General features: G+C 52.2%; 1 long non-coding RNA gene across 2 annotated transcripts in view; it reads right to left on the minus strand.

Moving 5' to 3' along the window:
• Positions 1–17,454, minus strand: part of LOC132538955 (uncharacterized) — a 22,563-nt gene extending 5,109 nt beyond the window's left edge. The window contains exons 1-3 of one of the 2 annotated variants that reach the window (XR_009550281.1): positions 16,992–17,454; positions 4,905–5,297; positions 527–662 (exon numbers count right to left, since the gene is read on the minus strand). This is a non-coding gene — a long non-coding RNA (uncharacterized LOC132538955). Of the gene's footprint in view, positions 1–526; positions 663–3,886; positions 3,910–4,904; positions 5,298–16,991 lie in introns of those variants that run through there. The other variant, XR_009550282.1, reaches the window with a different exon arrangement.
• Between the last annotated feature and the right edge of the window lie 873 nt (positions 17,455–18,327).

Genomic DNA, 18,327 nt, shown 5'->3' on the forward strand with positions numbered 1-18,327 from the left:
AGATTGAAAAAAAAAAACAAAAAACAGGGAGAGGTTTTGCAAGAAGCAAGCTGTTTAAAAAACAAAACAAAACAGGACGTCATGGTCACCCAGTATTCCTCCCTCTTTTCCTGACTCAGCCCAACAGAAGTGAGGCAGAAACTGAGGTTTTAGAGTTTCTGCTCTGCTGTCTGGGTCTTTGATGACTGCCCTTGGGTCACCAACATGTGTCATGTCACTCTGTCCTTTCTGCCCTCCCTTTCTTCCCTGGGAGACAGTCAGAAAAGGAGAACACTAGTTGAAACTTAGACTGGAGGTAGGGGACTGTACCAAAGCAAAGAACTCTGGGGAGGGAACAGAATAGGGGGGCTGGGGGAGAAGGGGCTGGGGGCTGATGGAGGGGTGCAAGAGTGTATAACAGACAGCTGTTATGCAGAATTGAAAAACCATACACATGTATAGACAAATGTGCTGTAATTCACTACCCCCACAAAAAAATGCATGGTGAGGGAGAGAGAATTGGGCATGACAGGTGGAAACAGCTCACCCAATAGAACACCAAGCTGAGGCCCCAGGTTCAAGCCCCAGGAGGTACCACATGGAAGCACCAGGATTGGCGTGAGGGAGCTGTGTGGATCGTGGAGCAGTGATGTGGTGTCTCTCTCCTCTCTGCGTCTCTCAGTCTATGTAGAATAAAAAAAGAATTAGAATTAAAAAAAGAATTAGAATTAAAAAAGAATTAGCACCCTGGAGTGGTGGGATCATCCATGTTCAAGGTCCCAGAACCACATAATAATAATAATAATTATTATTATTACTATCATAACAATAAAATTTAGTTGTGAATATACCATGAAATGTCAAGGAATGACTCTAAGACTATTTCATTCTCTCTCTTTATTTTTATTTATTTATTTATTTAATTGCTAAGACAGAAATTGAGATGGGGGATATAGAGCAGGAGAGCAGAAGAGAAACAACTGCAGACCTGCTTCCAGCCTCACTCTTAGGTGTTGTTTAAACTGAGCAACAGAAAATGAACCTAGAGCCTGAAGCTTTCTCCTGCAGGTGAGGACAGGGGGCTTGAACCTGAGTCCTTGCCCATGGTAACATGTGTGCTCATCCAGGCATGTCACCCCAGGCCCCCAATCTGATTTTTTTGGACGTAGAACTCGAGGCCTTCCGTGGGGATTCTGCTGCCTTTTCCCACTGGAGGGGTGAGGGTGGGGAGGCAGACCCTCATGGGACGGTCCCCTCCCTCCCGTCCTGTAGCTTTGCTGTCATGAGGGCACAGCTCTGTCTGTGGGTAAAGCCATGATCACATGTGAGGCATCTGCTCCTCTGAGGAGCCACTGTGCCTTCTATGACATGAGGAGGAGACAGACCTACCCCCAGGCAGCCGGGGTTTGAAGAGCCCCTAAAATCAGTGACAGACAGCGCTGGAAGATGCTAGCAGGAGACTCAGGACAAGGCCGCAGGGCACAGCCATCCTGATGTCCCCAAGTCACAGGAGCTTAGGCCTTTTCAGCACATGAGGACCCTGGAGGTGGGAGCTTCCTGAAGATACTCTCGGCCACCATGTCAGGGACAAGCTCACTGCACAGGGTGGCTGAGGTCAGGACCTCTGCAGACTTTAATATTGTTTATTTCTTTATTTTGAATAGAGACAGAGAGAAACTGAGAGGGAAGAGAGAAATAGAGAGGGAGAGAGGGAGGGCCGGGTGGTAGTGCACATAGTACTAAGCACAAGGACCAGCACAAGGATCCGGGTTCAGATTCCCCACCTGCGGGGGGGGGGGGACTTCACAGGCAGTGAAGCAGGTCTGCAGGTGTCTATCTTTCTCTCTCCCTCTCTGTCTCCCCTTCCTCTCTCCATTTCTCTCTATCCTGTCCAATAAAATGGAAAAAAAATGGCCGCCAGGAGCACTGGATTCATAGTGTCAGCACTGAGTCTCAGAGATAGCCCTAAAGGTAAGAGAAAGAGAGAGAGAGAGAGACTTGCAACACTGTCTTTTCACTTGTGAAGCTTCCCTCCTGCAGGTGGCTACCAGGGGCTTAAACCCAGGTCCATCCATGCACATGGTAATATGTGCACTCAACCAAGTGCGCCACCACCCGGCCCCCTCTGTAGACTCAACAACTGTGTGTGACTGTGGGGACACTTCAGAGCTCCTCTCCCCCACCCAGGACTTTGAATCCTGCAAGAGGAGGCCGGGGCAGTTCCAGTCTCACTCGTAGGTGTTTTTTAAACTGAGTAACAGAGAATGAACCTGGAACCTCACACACTCAACATCACTGGACAGCTTCCTGGACCCAGTTTTTGTTGTTGTTGTTGTTGTCATTATTTGTTTTTTTAATTTAGAGAGAGGAAAAGAGAGGAGAGACACCACAATATCATCCAGGGTGTCATCCATGGTGCTCTTTAGCAGTGCGAAGGCTTGAACCCAGGGCCTCATGCATGATGGAGCATGCTGGAGTCTTCACCCACCTGTACCCATCACAGTCACCCCCAGAAACGGGCTTCCTCCCACTGCTCAGCCAGGAACCCCTTCAACTCATCTCCCCGTGCCCCCTCCCCATTCCACTTTGCTGGTGCTAAGCACAGGCCTGCAGGAGGAACTAGACGCTGGGATGCCCAGTGCTTTCTAGTCTCTGGAATATTCTCATCTCTTCTGAGTTGCCATCTCTACTGCCGAGGGGCGGGGGAAGGGGAGCTCGGGTTTATGGTCCAGAGTCTCAAGCAGACTGAGCCCAGCTCTTCACAGATGCCAATAAAGACACAGGGATGCTGAGCCTCCCTTTCAGACCTCACTTCCTTGTTCCCTCCCCTCTGTCCCCCTATTTCCCAAGTCAGACAGACTTCTGTCTGTTGGGCCTGTGTGTGCCATCAGCTACCTAATGAGGGCTGTCCTATTCTCTGCAGTTCTCATTCCTTCCCATTCAACTTGGGTTTAAGCCCTCTGCTTCTCTCTCTCTCTCTCTCTCTCTCCCCCTTTCTCTCTTTCTCTCCCTCCCCCTCCCTCCCTCTCCCTCACCCTCTCCCTCCCCCCCCTCTTTCTCTCTCTCTCTCCACTTGCATTCTCTCTTCACTACCTCTTCTACCCTTCCCTCTCTTTTGAGGTTTCTGCTTCTCTCTGTCTTTCTTTTGCTCTCTCCTTCCTGTTGTCTTTGTTTTTGTTTGTTTGTTTGCATGCTTGCTTTAATGCAGCATGAGAGAATGAACCCAGGGTGGCTGGCAGCTACACACCAGATTGAGCGCTCATGTTACAATGCACAAGGACCCGAATTCAAATCTCCAGTCCCCACCTACAAGGGGGAAGTTTCATGAGCAGTGGATGAAGCTGTGATGCAGGGGTCTCTCTTTCTCTTTCCATCTCTGTCTTCTCCTTCCCTCTCAGATTCCCACTGTCTTTATCCAAAAATAAATTTAAAAAATTAATTATTTTAAAAGAGATGGAACCCAGAGTCCCACAAAGGCATGCTGTCACTGCTAAGTGGTGTCTCCAAGTCAATTCATTCACCTTCACCTCTTTGAGAAAGACAGAGAGAAGGGAACCACCACAACACTGATCCACCATTCAAGGAGCTGTGGAGCTGGGGCTCAGCCCCTGGGCTTAGGCACCATTACCTCCCAGCCCCTGTCTGTCTTTTTTCCCATCGAGACTTTCTGTCCCTACTGTCTTCATGGTTTTTAAAAGTGAATGCTGGGGCTGGAGAGATGGCATAATGGTTCTGCAAAAGACATTCATGCTTGAGGCTCTACTGTCCCAGGTTCAGTCCCTAGCATTGCCAAAAGTCAGAGCTGAATAGTGCTCTGGTATTTCTCTCTCTCTCTCTCTCCCTCTAATAAAACATTTTTTATGTGAGTGTTGAAGTATTTCCATTTCCCCCCCCCAAAGTTGAATACCTTATCACATGAAAAAGAAAACTTTTGGAACAGAACCCAAGCAGTGGTGCACTGGGTTAAGTACACACATTACCATGCACAAGGACCCAGGTTCAAGCCCCCGGTGTAGGAGAAATCTTCGTGAGCAATGAAGTATTGCTGCAGATGTCCGTCTGTCTTTCTTTCTCTCTCCCCCTCCCGTCTCAATTTCTCTCTGTCCTGTCAAATAAAATAAAGTTAGAAAGAAAGAATGAATGAATAAAAGGAAGGAAGGAAGGAAGCAAGAAAAAGGGAAAGAAAGCTTTAAAAAGTTGTTGGTTGGTTGATCTGGTTTCTTAGGCCCTGAACTCTCCTGCGTCCATCCCTGACCTTTCTCCTAGAGGTCTCCACTCTGTTCTGACGTGCTTCCTCCACTCACTCGGGATGCATTGGATCGACCTTCCCATGGTGCATCCCGTGAGTACCCATTCATTGGGGAAACTTATGATCCTTCCTAGCCGACTGAATCCACATGGATCCCAGTCACTTTCAAAGCCATTAACTGGCTACGGAAGAAGGGCAAACGCTAGAAGAACAACTGGGGAACTGATGAAGAGCTGCAGTGTACTGGTGTCTGTCCCTCCCAGTGGGCCCCTGTTGCTCTAACAACATTTTCTGACCTGCCACCAAGAGGACCCAAGCAGAAAGAAGGGTGCAAATCAAGGCCTTTCCTGAGAATCTCTGAGCTCAAGTGCCAAGAGTCTGAGTGATGCCCACAGCACCCTGTAGTCCAATTGGCTAGGTCTATTTGGTTTTGTTTGTTTGTTTGTGTCAGCATTGCTTTAAACACTTTTTTTTCCCCATTTTTCATTGGGGAATTAATGGTTGTCAGTTGTTGGCACTTGGGTACAATTTCTCATTGCACCAAGAGAAGTGTTTACAAAACACTCTCACCCCCAATTGGGTCCATCATTGTGTACCAGGACCCAGAAGCCCACCCCCACCCCTTGCTCTGTCCTTCCCCCCAACAGAGTCCTTTGCTTTGATGCAATATACTGACTTTTGGTTTTCATGAGTGAGACAGACCAGAGAGCAACTCAGCTCTGGCATATGTGTTCCTGGGATCAAACTGGGATCTCTGTGGGAGTCTTGTGCTCTGGCGTGCCGAGCAGCCTCCACAGTCCTGGCTGGTTCTCAGATACACAGGGTTCTTATGATGGGCCTGTGTATGGTTACTGGGAGCATGGCTACTTCCTTGGCCACTCCTCAAGTTCACTTTCACATCCATCCCCTGCAGATGGCTCTGGGGGCTTGGCCAAAGCAGCGGTCCTCACCAAGAAGAGCAAAGAGGGTGGGGAGACAGCATAATGGTTATGCAAATGGATTTCCTGCCAGAGACTCTGAGCTCCCAGGTTCAATCCTCACCACCACCATAAGCCAGAGCTGGGCATTGCTGGGCAGTGGGGAAAAAAAAGACACAAAGGTGCTCAGATGAGGGGCGGAAGGGTTTATTGTTCAGTGGGCAGTTTCTGTTTGGGCTAGTGGAAAGTTTCCAGAAAACACTGATGGTCACACAATATCATGAATATGAGGACCACCAGTGAATGGAACATTTGGAATAGGTGGACTGGTCACTGGACCATGTCAGGTCTGTTTGACCATGATAAAAAAAAAAAAAAAAATTAAATAAATAATTAAATAAATGAGTGTGCCCGAGAAGCACCTGGTTGTGGGTGGTGAGCGGGCATTCACTGAACACACATGACACCATACCTGCAGTGTGGATATAGGGTTAACACCCAAATGCTGACGCGCCACAAATGTGGGGGAGGGGGACTTTGAGATGCAACATTGCAAGGCATCTAGGGCCAAGAGTCACTAACTGCATGAAGGTGGGGGGTGGAATATTCTGGGACAAGTTAGAGCCATCCTCATTCATGAAAGCCAAGAAAAGTCATCCTCGAAGAGGAGGTGGAAGGACACTACAGCAGAGTCTCAGGGCCCTTCGCTGGGGGTGAGAGGGACCAGTCATGGGGCTGGAGAACTGGGGGTCACCTGTGAGAGGGCGCAGACCCCGGGCCCTTCCCTGGCCAGCTGACCCCAGCTGGTGCTGCCAGGAGAAGTTCTCCTTGACTCAGTGACACTGAAGGGGAGAGTCCACCTCTCAGCTCCCTTCCTCCCTGCCACACCTTTCATGGCCTCGGGACCCAGGGCTATAAAGCCAACTGTCACCCAGTTCTGGAGAATCTTGGAGGAGCTCTGACACCAGCACCTGCTCCCAGGAAAATGACGGCCCAAAGGCCGGGGGACAGATACACAGGAAGTCTCCCTCCCTGCCAGGTGTGTCTTCCACCCCAATATCTGTGTTTTCCTAATCAGAAAGGTAATTACAGGATGCAGCAAGTACCCAGAAAGAGAGACATCGCTGAGTAATATCCCTTCTTCCAGAAGGAATGCTGAGGGCTGGGTGTTCTCCCTTTGCTTCTTAGGAGAAGAGGGTGCAGCTACAAACATCCCCATGCAGCCTGTTGGGTGGCACCTCTTCAGTTCCTGGGCCGGCGCCAGGAGCAGAATGGCTGGGCCACAGGCTCGTTCTGTGTCCGGCATGTAAGACGACACTCTCACCAAGCAGGACACATGCTGGCAGTGACAGTCACTGGTCAAAGCAGGTCTGTAGCTGCCAGATTGGGGTGCAGATTGTCCGGATATACTAAAAATGTAGCTGCACCCCAAGTGCCAGGGAATGCATTCCCAGGCCAAGTCTGGGCCCAGAGGCTCCCTGGGCGGGGGGGCGACTGACACCAGTCCTTTGACCTGCTGTGGGTCAGAGGGGAGCTCCCCCCACATCCCCCAGTTGTGACAGTGGTGGTGGTGGTGTGAGGGAGCCTTCTCCATCAGAAGAAACCCAAATTCCAGCTCAACCTCCTTTTATGAGACCCTCCTTTTATGAGCTCCCTTTTATGGGAGCCTGTTTAATTCGTGAGATGAAAACAGATGTTTTGAAGCATCTGGACCTCAAGCTCAAACCCACTGCCCCCAGGCTGGAAGTTTTTATTCTTTTTATTCTGGATCAATAGAGGGCAAAGGCAAGACTGAGAGTGAGAGAGACAGAAACATCACCACACTATTTTACCATTTACTAGAGCTACCGGGGCTTTAACTGGACACACTAAGGCATGTGTTTCATAGTGAGCCATCTCCTGACCTCCAGATACAGATATTCCCCATTCTTCTTTGAAGATTTCACTAAGAGTCACTCTTCGGGGGCCAATGAAATAGCTCACTTGGGGCTGGGGAGATAACATAATGGTTATGCATGCCTGAGGCTTTCAGGCCCCAGGTTCAGTCCTCAGCACCACAAGAAGCCAGAGCCGAGTAGGACTCTGGTACCAAAAAAAATTTTTAATTTAATTCAAATAATTAATTCCCTTGGATAGTGTGATGCTTTGACATATGGGCAACCCAGGTTTGATCCCAGCCCCCACCACATTGAAGGAAGTTTTAGTACTGTTTTCTCTCTCTCTCTCTCTCTCTCTCCCTCTCCCTCTCCCTCCTTCCCCCTCTCCTTCTCCCTCTTCTTCTCCCTCTCCATCTCCCTCTCCCTCTCTCCCCCTCCCTCTCTCCGTCTCTCCCCCCTCCCTCTCTTCCCCTCCCTCTCTCCCTCTCTCCCTCTCCCTCTCTTACTCTCTCTCTCTCTCTCTCTCTCTCTCTCTTTCTCGCCTCTCACTGTGTGTGTGTGTGTGTGTGTGCCTTTCACTATGTGTGTGTGTGTGTGTGTGTGTGTGTAGGAAGGGTTGCTCTTGGGTAGCAAGCATGTGCTCCACAGGTAAGTCACCATCTTATCCTCACAGCCATCTCCACAGTGAATATTCCACCCCCTCCTCCAGATGCAGAGTCACCACTGTGAGGTCACAGGTCAACCAGCAGGACCCCAGCCTGAGCTGCCAGCCTCCAAGTGCCCCAGAGCTCCTCATCTGCAGTGGCTCAGGCTCAGGATGTGGCCTGACCCCTGTTTCCCTTCCAGCTGGGAGGTGAAGGGTCAGTCGGGTGGGTCTTCCTGTAGGCCAGGGGCACAGGGAAGGAGCCAGGCACGTGCATACACGTGGAGTCCGTCTGTCCCACCGCTCCCTCGCCGGCCAGGCTTGGCTCTGCTGGTGTTTGTTCTGGCTCCATCTCCTCCTTCCCTCTCCCTGGTGGAGCTGGCTCCCTCCTCCCTCCTGCTCACAGGGGTGGCATGGAGCACGGCCTCTTCCAGAGCTTGTTGTTGTTGACAGGAAGTCAGTGCTGAGTCACAACATCAAAGAGCAGGGCAGACGCTGTGGATCTGGGGTGTCCAGGGCTATGGTTGTTGGGTATCCAGGCTCACAGATCTGGGGTGTCCAGGGTTATGGTTGTTGGGTATCCGGGCTCACAGATCTGGGGTGTCCAGGGCTATGGTTGTTGGGTATCCGGGCTCACAGATCTGGGGTGTCCAGGGCTATGGTTGTTGGGTATCCAGGCTCACAGATCTGGGGTGTTCAGGACTGTGGATTTGGGATGTTCAGGGTCCCAGTTATGGAATGTCAAGGGCTGTGGATCTGAGGTATCTAGGGCCAGAGATCAGGACTATGGATCAGGCATCCAGGACTATGGATCTAGGGCGTCCGGGGTCATAGGTCTGGGGTGTCCAGGGCTGCAAACCTGAGGCATCCAGATTCACTGGTCTGAGGTCTACAGGGTCACAGGTCTGAGGAGTTCAGGTTTGCAGATCTGGGGAGTCCGGGGTCACAAGTCTAGGGTTTCAGGGCTGCAGGTCCGGGGCACCTGGGCCAGTGTGCAGAGTCCTCCTCAGGAGCTGGACGGAGCCAGGCCCTACTCTCCACATGTGCCCCTGAGCCAGCGCCTGGGGACAGGCCTTCCCTGCTGCCCACTGCAGAACTGCTGCAAGGTCATCGACATTCCTCACTGGGGCCCCAGACATTCCTCATTGGGGCCCACCTCACCAAGCCCCAGAGGTTATAGGCCTGGGCCAGGGAGGGCTAACCACACACACCCAGGGCCTTGTCTGCAAAGTTCCAGAATACAAATGGCCTCCGTCCACCCCTCAGAAGACGATTCCTGCCCTGTATCCAAGGGCAGGGAGTGAGGGATGCCAACTGGCTGGTTTCCTTCAGTGCAGCTGGACCCAGAGGTGCTGGAGTGTGTGCTGTGGAGCTGCCCATCTTTGGAGCAAAGCCCAACTCCCCACAAGGCCATCCTCCCACCTGCTGGCGGCATGCTTTGAACCACACCTCATTAGGTCACTGTGTTGTGTAAGGACACCTTGGACAGAGTTCCATACCCTACCCGGCGTGACCTACTACAGGCCTAGGCCCTGGAATGGGCCCCACATGTACTCCGTGCATCACTGCTCCAAACATCTTCATGAGGGACACAACGTCATACAGTTGGATGGCACCCTTAGGCAGGGCTGCCATGTTCAGTCAGGCAGTTTGCACACTGCACAGCAACATGACCAGCACCTGGTCTCCCAGGGACCTACCCAGGGGAGTGCAGGGGAACAAATAGGCCCTGGGGTAGAGATCAGTGTTCCACAGAGTCAGGAACAAGCTGGCCTGTCCACACTGATGCCAGGAATGACAAGCCAGGTCCAACAACAGGCTACAGATGGTGAGGAGAAAACAGCCTGGCTCTACCCCAGCCTGTGTGTCTTCCTGGTTCTTGTGCTCCTGGAGGTAAGCAAGTTCTCCCACTCAGCTCCCCTCAGAGCAGCCCCCGCCCCACTCCTGACAGCCCAAGTTTCTAGGATTTCAGTTTTGAGAGAGAGAGAGAGATGCCACAGCGTGCTCTGCTATCCATAGATCTCCCCCAGTGCCATTCCTGGTGCTGACATGTGGTGCTGGGGCTCGAACCCAGGATCTCATGCACAGCAGTGCCCGGGCTCCAAGCAAAGAGTTAACCCATGGTTCTCTGGTGAAATGTGGGATTCATACAAGGATCCACAATAGGATCCGGGTTTGAGCCCCCCTCCCCCGCTTCTCTCTGCTTTTCTTTTTGTTAAAATATTTATTCCCTTTTTGTTGCCCTTGTTTTATTGTTGTAATTATTGTTGTTGTTGTTATTGATGTCGTCGTTGTTGGGTAGGACAGAGAGTAATGGAGAGAGGAGGGGAAGACAGAGGAGGAGAGAAAGACAGACACCTGCAGACCTGCTTCACCATTTGTGAAGCGACTCCCCTGCAGGTGGGGAGCCGGGGACTGGAACCGGGATCCTTACACTGGTCCTTGTGCTTTGTGCCACCTGTGCTTAACCCGGGGCGCTACTGCCTGACTCCCTCTGTTTTCTATCTCCCCTTCTCTCTCAGTTTCTCTCTGTACTATCCAATAAAATGGAAAAAGTGGCCACCAGGTGCAATAGATTCATAGTGCAGACACCGAGCCCTAGCAATAACCCTGGAGACAAAAAAAATTAAAAAAGGAACGTGGGATTCTGGGGTTCCGAAGGGAGGAGCCTGTGGCTGGGAATGTGGGGAGGAAAAACCAGGTGAGCCTCTTGCCTTGCTCTCAGAGTGGAGAGCTCCTCTCCTGCTGCTGCTGCTCTCTTTGCTGCCCTGTCTCAGGTGGGAACAAAGAGCCATTGTGAGTTTAATGGGCTGACCAGCACAGGCAACTCCTCCTTCTTCTGTCCCAGAAAAAAAAACCCTTTCTGACAGGGTCCCCACAGTCCTTCTCAAGGGCCAGAATGGGCAGGGCTTTGGCAAAAAGGAGTCTGGCGTGATGCTGGGCAGTAAGTGGGGCTCTAACATGAAAGGGAGGAACAGGGCAGGGCAGGGGCCCCTGGCCAGGCAGGCACTGCTATGAGATCCTCCTGCATGGTTCCTGTGCCCTCACCCCCACCTACCTGGAGGAGCACGTTCAGGAAGTGGGCAGGCGGGAGCTGGCCAGAGGCCCCGAGGCCCCGGAGGCCACCCAGACCTCTAGAGGCTCCTGAACCGGCCTGCTTCTCCCCATAGAGCCCAGACTGCGCTCAGTCCCCCGCATCCCATCAACCTCCTCTTAGCTCCAAGCCCAGCTCCTCAGGCCCCAGTCAGAGAACCTGTGACTGACAGAGAACACTGCAGCCTTGGCTCACAGCCCATGGACGCACACTCAAGGCCAGTCCTCACCACACACTCATAGGCACACAGATGTGTTCACACATGCTCACACTCACAACAGTCTGTGCTCACACCCACAGATGTGTTTAAGCCAAACACACACACACACACACACACACACACACACACACACACATGCAGAGGCCACGAGAGCAGGAGCTGCACCCCACCTGCTGACTGTACCCCAGTGACTCAGGCTGGGTGTGGGCCCCGAGGACAGATGGGTGTCAGGGTGAAGTCACTTTGAGCAATTCCCATTCCTGAGGTCCCCGGGAACAGCTGAGGGAGAATTCCCAGAGGGCTGAGGGACCATCCTACAGGATGCCTTGATACCAGCCTCCGAGACACCCTACACACAGCACACAAGCCTGAATGCTCCAGGCAGGACGGGCAGCCGTGAATATTCTCACCAACACCAGCGACCACCATCCATGTGGAACGTGCTGGCTGAGCCCTCCAGCCCTCACCCCCACCCCCAAACCAAAGCTTCTGAAGACATATTTTTATTCTTCTTTTTTATTATTTATTTATTTATTTATTTATTTGCCTCCAGGGTTGTTGCTGGGGCTCAGTGCCTGCACTACAAATCCACTGCTCCTGGAGGCTATTTTTTCCCTTTTGTTGCCTTTGTTGTTTATCGGTGTTGTGGTTATTATTGTTGTTGTCATTGCTGTCATTGTTGTTGGATAGGACAGAAAGAAATCGAGAGAGGAGGGGAAGACAGAGAGGGGGAGAGAAAGATAGACACCTGCAGACCTGCTTCACCACCTGTGAAGCGACCCTCCTGCAGGTGGGGAGCCGGGGGCTCAAACTGGGATGTTTACGCCACTCCTTGTGCTTTTACACCATGTGCGCTTAACCCGCTGCGCTACCTCCCGACCCCCCTATTTTACCTTCTTGTAGCCAAAGTACAGGAGTTCCAGGAGAGAGAACTAGGCAGCTGCAAAGTTTATTGGAATAAACAAGAAATAGTCACGAGAGAAGGGCCGTCTGCCTCCCAGGAGAGACAGAGGGAGGCCTTTAGCAAGGAAAGAGCTGACTGGCCCCTGCTGGGCAAGGCTTCCAAGGTCACAGAGATTTCAATAAAAAGTGAGTCTGTGGGGATCTGGGTGAAGGAGTGTCAGGAGCCCCGCTGGCTGCAGTCAGGGGGCACATGTCTATTCAATGGCCTCCACTCAATTGCCAGGTGTGGAGGACTGACCTGTTGGTAGGCAGCAAGGCTAGAAGCTGACTGGTTAGTTTTTGCCTCGTAAATGCCTCAAGCCTAGGGGTGTTCACTAGCTGTTGCCATCTCCCCAGCCTGTCAAAAGCCTGGTTCATAAATGATTTTAGAACACAGCAGCTTCCCTTTCATTCCCTCAGCCCCAAGCTGCAGGTGCCACCAGCCCCAGCTCCCAGCAGTCGGTCCCCAGCTCAAGAGAGGTGTGGGATCCTCAAAAGCCCATTCCTTCCTCCCACCTTGGTGGGCCCCCTCCTAGGCACCACTCTCCCCACCACACCACCCCCTGCCCGTTAAGCCCAGGGGGACCAGGCTACCCCTTCCTCACACAGACACTGGCTCAGTGCTCAGCCCCATAGCTTCTCCTCCAAGAGACAGACACAGGGCAGGGGAGGGTTCAAGGAGGTGCCTGAGCCCAGCAATGCGGCGGCCTCTAGAAAAAGACCAGGGCTGGGAGAGAGCACATACCTTGCTGTATGCACGGCCCTGGGTTCAAACCCTGGCACCGCACGGGAGCAGCATGGTGGTGTCTCTCTGTCACTCCCTCTGTCCTCTCCTCAGCCCCTCAAACTGGGGCCAGCCAGATAATGATGTACCCTGTGGAGCACACAAGTTACTTTGCACAAGAGCCCAGGTTCAAGCCCCCGCTCCCCACCTGTGGTGGGGGATACTTCACGAGTGGTGAAGCAGGTCTGCAGGTGTCTCTCTGTCTCTTTCCCTCTCAATCTCCCCGTTTCTTCTCAATTTTTCTCTGTCCTATCAAATAAAAGGAAAAGAAAAAGGCCATTGGGAGTGGTGGATTTGTTAGTGTGGCATTAACCTCCCAAAAATAACCCTGATACCAATAAAATAAAAAAGGAAATTAAAGAGGTGAGGTGGTGGCACACCTGGTTGAGCGCACATGTCACAATGCGCAAGGACCCAAGTTTGAGCCCCCGGTCCCCACCTGCAGTGGAAAAGCTTTGCAAGTGATGAAGGAAAGTAGCAGGTATCTTCCTTCTTCTCTCTCTATTTCCCCTACCTTCTCAATTTCTGGCTGTCTCTAGCCAATAAATAATGATAATGATTTTAAAAAAAAACTGCAGTTGGTGTATTGCATCAAAGTAAAAGACTCTGGGGGCGGGGGGCTCAGGTCCTGGAACATGATGGTGGAGGAGGACCTAGTGAGGGGTTGAATCATTATGTGGAAAACTGGGAAATGTTATGCATGTAAAATACAAAACTATTGCATCTTATTGTCAACTGTAAACCATTAATCGTCCAATAAAGAATTTTTTTTAATTTAAAAATAGGGAGTTGGGTTTAGCACACACGCAAAGTGCAAGGACCCATGTAAGGATCCCGGTTCGAGCTCCTGGCTCCCCATCTGCAGGGAGTCGCTTCACAGGCGGTGAAGCAGGTCTGCAGGTGTCTATCTTTCTCTCCCCCTATCTGTCTTCCCCTCCTCTCTCCATTTCTCTCTGTCCTATCTAACAACAAGGACATCAATAACAACAATAATAACTACAACAAAAAGGACAACAAAAGGGAATAAATAAATAAATAACTATAAAAATTTTTTAAATTAAAAATATAAGTAAAATGAAGAGTGAAAGTTGAGCCGAGGGCTCACTCGGCTTCCTCACACATGCATAAGCCTGGGTCAGCTCCCTGAAGCTGCCAGGATAAAAGAGAGAGAGAAGGAAGGAGGAGGCAGAAGCCACTGTGCCCTGACCTTCCAAGAGGAAGCAGCAGCCCAACCCCACAGCTTCCAGCCCTCAGGGACTGAGAACCACCCTGTTGTCAGTCCTAGGTCAGCACTCAATTATCTGGCCCCCACAGGAAGTGGGCACAGAGAAGCCACAACAGGACAAGAATCACAGCAGCTGCAGGGACCCAGTCAGCATGCCCAGGCAGCTGGAGGGAAGCCCCAGTATCCAGGTTTCCTTGCCTAGAAATTGACCACCTCCCCTTCTCCAGCCTGGGTTCCTCCTGCCCAGGGCTCCTCTCTGCTCTCGGCCAGCTCAGGCTCATTTCTCCCAGTCTCTGTGTGGACCTGTGGCATACCTGTCAGTTTCCCACTGTCACCTCTGAAGGCCTGGTCACCCTACACAGTCACATTGGGAAGGTCTAAAGGTGGGTTCAGGGGGACAAGGTTCCACTTGTAATAGACACCTCCGAACTTCCCTCAACGCCAGGAGACACATCCCTTCTGGAAGAAGCCTCCATCCACACAGGCGACCAGGGCAGGAGTCACAGGTTAGACTTGTCCCAAGAACCAGTCGGGCAGGTGGCCGGCAGCCAGGGAGTCTCTGTGCAGAAGGGATCAGGGGTCCTCTCCCCAGTGGGACACAGGCTCCAGGCAGGGACAGGCCCACCTGGTTGTCTGGCGGGTCCCAGGGGACAGCGTGACTGGGAACTAGGAGTCCCATGCATGTGACATGGTCCCCAAGGCAGCTGGCGGGGGCAGGAGTGTTTTTACAGGGACTTAGAGGAAACCCAGAGATGGTGGGTTCTGCGCCACTACCAACATCTCCACTGCACCCTGAGATTCTAAACCCAGGGAGAGGATGGAGCTCTTCTCTCCCTCCACCCCTCACCTCCATCCCTGGGGGCCGGAGGTCACTCAGCTTTTGAAGTATCTCAGGGATGCTGCTGCTTCCTCCTCCCTGTGCTCCAGGTGGCTCCTACAAGGTGAGGCGGCACTGCCTGACTTCAGTGGATCCAGTTTCATACCCCCTCTCCTGGGAAGGAGAAAGAACCTGGAAGGGGAGGAACAGGAGGGCTTGGGGGCTGGGGGGGACCAGAGAGTCAGGCGAGAGAGCCCACGGCTGGCATCATTGAGGCTTGGGACAAGAGGGGGATTGTGCGGACCAGGCAGTGGCACCTAGTCAAGCACACACATTACAGTGCGCAAGGACGCAGGTTCAAGCCCCTGCTCCCCACCTTCAGGGGGAAAGCTTCGTTAAGTGGTGAAGCAGGGCTGCAGGTGTCTCTGTCTCTCTCTCTCCCTCTCGATCTCCTCCACCCTCTCAATTTCTCTCTGTCTCTATCCAATAATAATTTTTTAAGAAGGGGGGGGGGGGGGCTGTGGGCCGAAGCCCAACCCCAGAGGAAGGGGCTCGCATGGCCAGTCTGACGGGATCTGGGGACACTAGCTGGAAGACTTGCTGTGTACACGCCCTGCTGTGAGGTCCTGAGGGTTTCTTAGGCCTCAGCATACTCTTTCTCTCTCTCTCTCTCTCTCTCTCTTTCTCTCTCTTTTCTCTCTCTCTCTCTCTCTCTCTCTCTCTCTTTTCTCTGCTTAAAAAAAGGGCAGGGGGGGACTTGAGGGTTGCATAAAGCAGACTGTACACCGGCTGATTCTGCCGCCAAGGTTCTTCACACCACTGTCATCCACTGGAGCGACACAGGATTGAACCTCCTTTCTCTCTCACTAACCTACCGCCATTGAAGATGCCCCCCCACCTTATGAAGGAACACTGCTTCCCTGGCACTGCCCCCATGCCCAGGGCTGCTCGAGGAGTGGGCTCTGTCCAGCGCCTCAGCCCTCGGTCCTGGTCCTGACACCACGAGAGTTACAGGCACAGCTGACCCAGGTCCAGCATCTGAGGCCCAACAATACATCAAAGAGGAGACTCAGGCCGGCCAGATCCAGCCGGAAACCTAGCCTGGGCCCCACCCTCCACTCCTCCCGACCCAGATCCTGAGAGCAGCACGGAGGGTGGCAGGAACGTGAAGACATGTGACTGAGATTTCAGGGGGGCAGACAGGAAGGGCCCATACTGGGTCTCCCTTCTGCCTGTTTACCTGCACAGAGTCAGCAGAGGGTGTAGGCCCCAGGGGCAGAGCTCTGGGGAGGGGAGAGGCTGAGGCTGAGGTGTCACTACAACCAAGAAGGCAAGTTGGGGGAGCCCTAGAGAGAAAACACACTGTCAGAGAGAGAGAGAGAGAGAGATGCCTCAGCACCATTCCACTGTCCACAGACCACCACCACCACCACCACCCCCCACTGTCCATGGCATTCCTGTGTAGTGGCACCAGGGCTTGAACCCGGGGCCTTCTGCATGGGAAGAAGTATGCTCTGCCAGGCAGTGGCACACCTGGGTAAAGCACACACATGACAGTGCACAAGGACCCGGGTTCAAGTCCCTCATCCCCATCTGCAAGAGAGAAGCTTCAGGAGCCATGAAGCAGGTCTGCAGGTGTCTGTCTTTCTCTCCCCCTTTCTGTCTTTTCCTCCTCTCTCCATTTCTCTCTGTCCTATCTAACAATGATGACATCAAGAGCAACAATAATAACTACAAAAACAATAAAAAGGACAACAAAAGGGAAAATCAATAAATACATATTTTAAAAAGTTTAAATCTTATACATCCGATCACAGAGATTTCGTAATTCTTTCCCAGAAGGCACCATGACTGGATCCTCCCAGGCATGAGCTGGTGGTCCTGGGACTGGCAGAGACCTAGGCAGTCTCCACCCTCAGCAAGATCAGGGACACGTTCCCGACGATGCCTTCTATGAACGCAAAGACACTTCATTTTGGAAACACGGAAATGTTTCATGGGCCTCCCCTCCACCAAGGCTCCTGGACCCGGAGCAAAGTGGGGGTGATGCACTGGCCAGCCTCTTAGCCTGTCACACCCTCCCCACACACAGCTGCCAACTCAAGTGGAGTCTTGGAGCTGCAGTTTGGGGCCCTGGCTCCCCTATTCTCTCCTTCACACTGCCCCAGAACACGCCATGGCAGGGCAACACCCCACCTTGGAGGCTTCCCATGGGAACCCCCAGTATATGGAATGACACCTCACCACACACACAGCTGGAAACAGAGCCAAGAAGGGGAGGGAACAGCCAGGGAATGGAGTGTCCAGACATGGCCCAGTCACTCCCAGGACACCCTGCTCTGTTTCCCCCACCACCACCAACACACACAGCTCTGCACCAGCTTCTGAGGTAATTCAGGAGGAGAAATGCAAAGAGGGTCTAACCTTGCAACTGTGATGCTGATGCCATTCACCCACGGGAGTGTGAAGGGGGGAGTCATCCTGTATCTCTGCTTCTGCTCTGGGCAGCTCCTATTCAGTCCCCTCAGGTCCTGGGCCCAGACAGACCTGAGTCTTTCCCTCATTCTCTCACAGCACTTGGCTCTGTCTGGAGAGAGAGAGAGAGAGAGAGAGAGAGAGAGAGGGAACGAGCAAATTCAACCTGGATCCCGGCAGAGGCGTGACCAGAGTCAGGGAATATTGCATGGTTCCTATCTGGTCATCTGTGAAGACATGTTGGAAACAGATTCAGGGGCCTTCAAAGAAGCATAGTCTAAGGCCAGGGGACACCTCAGCCTGCTGTGTAGGTGTGAACCCCAGCACTACACGGGGACACCATGGACAAGGCAAGGGGAGCTCCGTGGGTGGTGGGACTGGGCTGTACTGTCTCTCCTCTCTCTGGATGAAAAAGTGATTCGTGAACAGTAAAATCACACACATGCTTCCTCCACCACCACCACTCCACAGATTTAAAAAAACATATACAAATAAGCACATAAAAAGAACTGCCAAATCAGGGGGCCAGGCATTAGTGCAGAGGATTAAGTGAACATGGCTCAAAAAGCTAGGTCTGGAGTAAGGATACCGGTTCGAGCCCCCGGATCCCCACCTGCAGGGGGGTCACTTAACAGGCAGTGAAGCAGGTCTGCAGGTGTCTATCTTTCTCTCCCACTCTCTGTCTTCCCCTCCTCTCTCCATTTCTTTCTGTCCTATCCAACAACAACAACAGCAGTAACAACAATAATAACAACAATGATAAACAACAAGGGCAACAAAAGGGGAAAAAATGGCCACTAGGCTTGTGGAATACTACTTAGCTATTAAAAATAGTGACTTCACCGTTTTCAGCCCATCCTGGATGGAGCTGAAAGACATCATGTTAAGTGAAATAAGTCAGAAACAGAAGGATGAATATGGGATGATCTCACTCTCAGGTAGAAGTTGAAAAACAAGATCAGAAGAGAAAACACAAGTAGAACCTGAAATGGAACTGGCATATTGCACCAAAGTAAAAGACTCTGGGGTGCCGGGGTGGGGGGGGAATACAGGTCCTGGAAAAGGATGGCAGAGGACCTAGTGGGAGTTGTATTTTATATGGAAA

Source organism: Erinaceus europaeus, chromosome 6, assembly GCF_950295315.1.
Source record: "Erinaceus europaeus chromosome 6, mEriEur2.1, whole genome shotgun sequence".
In the NCBI taxonomy this organism is placed as follows: Eukaryota; Metazoa; Chordata; class Mammalia; order Eulipotyphla; family Erinaceidae; genus Erinaceus; species Erinaceus europaeus.